At 52.5% G+C, this 7,500-nt stretch overlaps 1 pseudogene; it reads left to right on the top strand.

The window, feature by feature from the left end:
• LOC120907526 overlaps positions 1-4,059 on the top strand; it is a 7,940-nt pseudogene extending 3,881 nt beyond the window's left edge.
• Positions 4,060-7,500: the final 3,441 nt, after the last annotated feature.

Below are 7,500 nucleotides of genomic sequence, written 5' to 3'. Positions count from 1 at the left end.
GACGGTTTCGTCTCCTCTCCCTGAACCGCGCTTGACGCTCACGAAGCGCTGCACGTCGCTGAGCGGTCCGTGGTGAAGCTGGTGGGGTTGGGGAAGTCCAGCTCGACGTTCTTCCCGCCGGCGTGCTGTTGCTGCTCGCCGGTTGGCGTTGCGTCGCTCGTTACGGGCCCGCCGCACTTCCGCGCGTTGGGCCTCCAGCTCTGCTGCGTCTTCGTCCTGACGCTCGATGACGTTAACAGCCAATGCTGCCCGCTCTCGTCCCACGCTCGCTGCAGTTGGGCCGTTATTCGCTTCGCGGCTTCGCAAATACGACTCCAGCTATCGGCGTCGCGCAACAAGTGCCGCTGGAGGGTGTCCGGACAGACAGGGTCTGGACCTCCTCGCCGAGTAGCTCCTGTCGAACTGCCGCAAAGCGTGGGCACTCGAAGAAGGCGTGCTCCGCCGTCTCTGGGACGCCGACGCACAACTGGCAGTCTGGGGACGACGTGAATCCATTGTGGCACAAGTAGTCACGGAAAAATCCGTGTCCGGACAAAACCTGTGCCAGATGGAAAGTCATATCTCCATGTTTCCTAGACTGCCAGTCGCCGACCGATGGAATTACACGGTGCGTCCACCGCGTGTGCCGGCTAGCATCCTGTTGCAGTGCGTCGGCATCCCATTCCTCCTGCCAGCAGTCGATGGTGTTCTGCCGCTCCGTCGCCCGGATGTCCTCCCTCGTTGCAGCACGGTCTGAAGCAAGGAGTTGTTGGTGAACCCGAGCATCCTCGTTGATGAGGTGGCATATCGGTACGAGTCCAGCGAGTAGGGTGGCCGTCTCATACCTGACGGTACGGAATGCCCGTGCCACCCTGATGGCTGCTTTTCGCTGAACTCGTTGCAGCATCCGTCGGCACTCTCGCACCTGAGTTGCCTCAGCCCAGACGGGAGCAGCATACCGCAACACCGATTCTGCCACACACGCCAGCAGCCTTGACTTGGCCGTCCTGGGGCCGCTGTGATTCTGCATGAGGCGCGTTACAGCTGCCACCACACGCGACGCCTTTCGGAGACTTTCGTGACGTGATCTCGCCATTTCAGGTGATCTTGGAGCTGCACGCCCAAGTACCTGATGCTCCTAGAAGACTGGACTTCCACGTCACCGACGCGAAATGTCACCTGCGGCGGAGTCTTCTTGCTTGAGATCAGGACGGCTTCAGTCTTGGCTGGGGCCAGCTCCAGACCGTGCTGTTGCATCCAACGATGGACCTGGTCAACGGCTTCCTCTGCTCTCGCGCGAACCTCGTCCGTGGTGGTAGCAGGTACCAACAGCGCCAGATCGTCCGCGTATCCGATGACTTCGACGTCGGGAGGTAGCGGCACATCCAGCACCCGTCATACATGATGTTCCACAGAGTTGGGCCCAGGATGGACCCCTGTGGAACACCAGCATTACATGCCGTACGACGGGGCCTTCGCTCGTGTCAAAGTACAGCACACGATCCTCGAAGTAGCTTCGAAGCATCCGTTGGAGGCCGACGGAACACCTTTTGCCTGAAGGGCACTGGCAATGGATTGCCAGTTGGCCGTGTTGAAGGCGTTCTTCACGTCCAACGCCACCACAAGCAAGAAACGGTTATCCCGGCCGTTCGTTCGCCGGAACGACATGGCGGTACGGCCGGCCTCAACAACCCGCTGGATGGCGCTCACTGTCGACCGCCCTCGACGAAATCCGAACTGCCGGTCCGACAGTCGGGGTGAAGACGGCTCTTCGAGATGTTCATTGAGGCGATTCAGGATGAGGCGCTCAAGTACCTTCCCAGTGCGTCGAGCATGCAGAGGGGTCGGTACGAGCTGCTCTCCCGGAGGCTTCCCCTGCTTCGGCAGCAACACCAGTCGTTGCCTCTTCCACTGCGCCGGAAACGAAGCGCGGTTCAGGCAATCCTGGTACAGGACCCGGAAGACTTCCGGGAACATGGTGATTGCCGTCTTCACCGCCGCATTCGGGATGCCATCGAGCCCTGGTGCTTTGCGGCTCGCCATCTGACTCGCGATGAGCAGCAGCTCGTCGTCCGTTACCGGTGCAATTCCCGCCGTTGTTGTTGCTCCCTCGACGCTTCCAACGTTGCTCAGCTGCGACCAGTCGCAGGGCGGATGCTCGGGAAAGAGGTCGGATACAATGCGTTCGAGGACGACCCGGTCCGCTTCTGAAGGCGTCCGACTGCCCCGGAGCCGGGACATAACGACACGGTATCCTGCCCCGAACGCATTCTCTTCTGCAATTTCGATCAGCTCCTGGAACAAGTTCCGCTTGCTAGCTCGAATTGCTCTACGGCATCCGCCCTTGCTGTCCTGTGCTCTGCTGCTGCTATGCTGCGCTCCTCCAAGTCAGCCGTCTGCGGCAATCGGTCACGGGCAACCTCGCAATTGTTCCTCAGTCGAGCCAGGAGGGGAGACCACCAAAAGATGTTCCGATGCGGGTCTTGGTGCACTCGGGTAACCCGTTGCATCGTCTCGTCGCAAGCCTTGAGCATGGCTGCGATCATACCCTCCTGGCTCGTTGCGCGTTGGACAAAGTCCGCAGCGAACAGCGCCTCGAGGAATGAGGAAGGAGAAAACTGCGAGGCTTTCCATCGGCGGCCAGCGTGACGCGCACGCCTCTGGCTTGAGGAATCACCCTGCTGCGACGATGGTTGCCGCTGTCGTTGCTGCTGCTGCTGTTGTGATAACTGCTGCTGTTGTAAGGACTGCTGTTGCTGCTGCTTTGTTGCTGCTGAGACGACTGCTGCGCTGTCTGCTGATGGTTCTGTAGTTGTTCGGGGGATGGTGGTGTTCCTCCCACGGTGTAGAGAACATAGCGGTGGTCTGACGCGGTGTAGCTTGTGCTGACAACCCAGGTGTCAGGGCGAGCGATCGACAGGCTCGCGAATGCCACATCCACTATACTCGGGAGAGCCACCCCGTTGCCATCAAACGTGTATTCCCGACCTTGATTAATCACGATTAGGCCAAGCTGCTCCACCATTCCGTGCAGCTCTTCCCCGCGGTCGCAAGTCCTCAGGCTGCCCTCCTCATGTCTGGCGTTAAAATCGCCGGCGACGACGACTTGAGGGTGGGAGAAGCCACCGAGTTCTATTGCTTCTAAGAAGCGCTCGAACTCTGCGAGGTTAAGGCTTGGTGGAGCATAGCAGCTGATGAAAACCACTCCGCCGATCTGCGCTGCAACCAACCCCTGAGCTTCACTGCACCACACCCGCTGTATTGGTAGCTCACCGACAGCTACCACCGCTACCGCCTTGCAGCTGCTGAATGCCCACCGGCCGTTGTTTTCAGGTGGGCGCAGAACATCAGAGAGAATGAGCACGTCTGCTTTCTCCTCTCTGGCAGCTTGCAGCACCAGGTTCTGGGCATCACGGCCATGGCCCAGGTACAGGGATAACTGGCTTGTGGCCGCCAAGCGTTCATAGCGACGTGGCTTTTTGATCCTTCGATGTCGGCTCTTCCTATCATTGTGAAGCAAAATTCACCAAGCGTAGGATTGTTCACCCTTTCAAGGGAACGTGAGCTGGGTTTAGACCGTCGTGAGACAGGTTAGTTTTACCCTACTGGTGTGTGCTTATAGTCGCTATCTTAACGGAATTCCTGTGCAGTACGAGAGGAACCACAGGTACGGACCACTGGCTCAATACTAGTCCGACCGGACTTTGGTATGACGCTACGTCCGCTGGATTATGCCTGAACGCCTCTAAGGTCGTAGCCAATCCGAGCTGATAGCGCTTCTCAAACCCATTAGGTGTTCGGAAGCTAGCGGGCCTAACAACCCTCTGAGATCCGTTGGAGTCTGCGTCTGCAGCCCGGCGTCTCATCCCGCTATACCTAGGCCGCAATGAGTGGAGTTCGCTGCACGTGTTAGTACCGTAACTGGGAACGCCGTTGGCTTGAGCTCTGCCCAACGTGGATATACCTAGTTTCGACACCTATCAACCGCCCGCAAACGACGGGACTTCAGGCTGGGAGCTGCGAGTTGTAGAGATGCGTTCGCATCGATCCTCTCAGGCGACCCATGCTTGGTGGTTTGTCCGTGTGCCCCTTCCTCGATGTGCGCAAGCTCGTCTTGGTCTGGGGACCACGTCGACACAGGGGATACTCTTGTGAGAGCATGAGTGTACTAAGTTGAGTGTAGCAAGGGAACGCGTGCCCCTTCCTCGTTGGCGTAACTAACCATCTTGGTCTGGGGACCGTGGTACCGTGCTCTGGTGAAGCTTGGTGCGTGCTCCTTCCTTGTCAGACGAGTGACTTGACCTGGTCTGGAGACCGTTCCTTTATACTAGTGGACAAGAGTTGGCTTCTTCCGTGTCAGACGAGTGACTTGACATGGGATGGAGAAGGACACTTAACACTAATGAGCTTGTCGGCGTGCCTCGTTCTCGACTTGATTGTCTTGATGTGAGGACCGTGCGGACCACACCAGTAAGCTTACACATGCTCGTTACAAGTTGTATAAGTTGACCCGTTTGGCCCGGTTGCCTTGCACATGATGGTGTTGACCATGTTCGGTTAACAGGTCGTGTGTCGAGGTGGTCGGCCTTGGTAGTAGGATGTCTTGTGCATGTGACGTGTTGACCTGGTTTGGTCGGTGTGTCGTCGTGTACGAGATGACCTACTTACCCGTTAGTTTTCCAAGTTGTATTATGTGTTGACTTAGTTGACGTGTCATGTGCTTGGATGATTAGCGTACGGGTCATGTATGGTGCGCTTGCTTCAGTTGAAGGGATGTACTAGTACAGTTGTATTAATCGTTTATTTCACGATCTGGTCTTTTGGCTGGATCGTGAAAAAAACGCTAAGTCCCAAATCCTGAACTCGAGAAGAAAGCGCCAATGACAACGTTTTTGACTGGAGCTCCCTAGCATTCGGCTTTTTCTACTTTGAAGGGATGCACTGTTGTATGAATTGTTTATTCACGAACTGGTCGTTTGATTGGATCGTGAAAAAACGCTCAGTCCCAAATCCTGAACTCGACAGGAAAGCGCTGATTGCAAACATTTTGACTGGAAGTCCCTTGAAAATGGCGTTTTCGTTATTGGCATTATGTTGCACGTTTATTGTGGCTAGAACATTAATTATTCACAAAATGGCACCAAAGCTTGGCAAAAGTCGCGAAACACTCCTATCTCGACGCACCAGCAATCGCAACTTGATGCAAAATAAATTGCACGAGCTAATGATACTTGTACCATGCACAGTACACCGTACCAAAATATACCCCTGAAAGTGTGCAATTTGGTGCTACCCTAGGGAATATGTATGGAGAAGCCTAGCTACGTGTGTCGCACGTTCCAAGTTGCATGGACGTCGAACAGAGGCATGCAAAAGCACCTATCTAGGGAATTACTCTACGTTCTAGTAGCAAGTGCGATTTTCCGGTCCAGCACGGCAGTACGCCTGCACGCATACACTCCATGTACCAAAATGTACCAACCTAGGCGTTGCTCAGTAGCTTTTGGCGGCACATAGAAAAAGTATTCGAGTTCAGATTTTGGGACTTAGCGTATTTTAAAACTAATAACGAAAATTAAATTTTAAGTCTCAGTAGCTTTTGGCGGCACATAGAAAAAGTATTCGAGTTCAGATTACTAATAACGAAAATTAAATCGGTAAACGGCTAGGAGTTGCTCAGTAGCTTTTGCGCAACGTGGCAAAAGTATTCGAGTTCAGATTTCTAGGACGTAGCGTATTTTTCAATCATAATAAACCGAATCAAACATAACAATGATGAAACTTACACCATGTCCCAAGGTTGTGCACAAAACGTAACGATAAAGTGCTGGCGAAGTTAGAGGTGCACCAAAATTGTGTACCGATCAGGAAAGTACTCTACGTTCCTATGATTTGGGTGAAAAGTGTTATTTAACTGCTGGTTAGAATAGACAGTTGCTTATCATACACATCGCAAACGAACACCCCTTAGTGAGCATTAGCAAAAGTCAATTGCACAAAGCAAATGCAATACAAACTGATCAAGTACATTAAAGAACGCTACGTAGCAGGACTTCTTTCCAAGAATGGTGTCCGCAACGGGAGGCAGCATCCTTCCAGGTTTTCCTAGTAAACCTTGTATGGTAAACATACCCAAGCGTGTCTGTAAGCACGCAACGAAAGTCACGAACGGGCACATACCTAGGGAATGTACTCTACGTACTTGGACTTTTGTCCAAGAATGGTGTCCGCGACGGTCGGGCACTGCGACGCAATAACCAAATCCTAGGATTGTAACTTTAGTGTGCACAAACATAAACATTAACGCGTTCGCTCGGGCTGCGCCGTCCGTGTTGAACACAAATGTGGGTGATTATATGCGTGGAGGGACAAAAACATACGAGGAGGAGACAGTTTTCTGCACGATGTGCACAGAGCTCATTCTCGTCGGGCGAATGGAAAACACAAACATCGCGAGTATCGTTCTAGGTTTCTGTCTATAAAAGGGCAGGCCAAAAGGTGACCGGTTGAGATAAGCATTTTAAGCATACAAACACTTTATTGGAACTTTTGATACAAAAACAAGGTACGTACATGTAGGTTGTACCAACATGGACATCTATGAACGCGTACGCTCGGGCTGCGCCCTCCGTCTTGTACTTTCCTGATCGGTGCACAGTTTGGTGCACTGCTATTCCGACCGGCAACTTGTACCAACATATACATCCATGAACGCGTACGTAGTGTACTTTCCCTGATCGGTACACACTGTTGGTGCACGGCATAAGAAAAGAGCTAAAATGGTCAAACTCAATCCATTTCAACAATAGATAGTCGATAGTAGCTGTGCCGATGAAGTAGGGCACGATGCAAGTTAATGTTGTTTAATGAATAACATGTCCGCCATACATTTCAGTACAAAATTGCTCGGTCAGACCTACAAAGTGCTATATCTCGAATACGAGGCGTCGGACTGGGGGGTTGTAGAACAATTTTAAGTTCGTCTAATGATTCTACATCCGATTCTGGATAGCGGTTTTTGACCACTTTTCAATATTTTGTGACACCCCGAACCTAGGGGCAGCTCCTAACTTTTTCAAAAATGTGCACCGATCGGGCCGGAGAGCTCGTGTGGCTCAAAACATGTTTTCGCTAAAACACCTCAAAACGTGTCGAGAACGCACCCTAGCTCTTGTTTTTCAAAAGTTATGGCCATTTAAAGTGAGGTGGTTTTTTGCTTCAAAATAGCTATTTTACCCGTCCCTATGGCCATGCTTTAAATTTTCACGAAAATGCCAGGTCAGACCTAGGGCGGGCCATATCTTGAATACTAAACGTCGCAGACATTGGTCGTAGAACAATTTTAAGTTCGTCTAATGATTCTACATCCGATTCTGGATAGCGGTTTTTTGACCACTTTTCAATATTTTGTGACACCCCGAACCTAGGGGCAGCTCCTAGCTTTTTTCAAAAATGTGCACCGAACGGGCCGGAGAGCTCGTGTGGCTCAAAACATGTTTTTCGCTAAAACACCTCAAAACG

This window comes from Anopheles arabiensis (assembly GCF_016920715.1).
Source record: "Anopheles arabiensis isolate DONGOLA chromosome X unlocalized genomic scaffold, AaraD3 X_pericentromeric_contig0008, whole genome shotgun sequence".
Lineage (NCBI taxonomy): Eukaryota > Metazoa > Arthropoda > Insecta > Diptera > Culicidae > Anopheles > Anopheles arabiensis.
The sequence above is the reverse complement of the archived record's forward strand: the minus strand, read 5'-3'. Positions and strand labels throughout refer to the sequence as shown.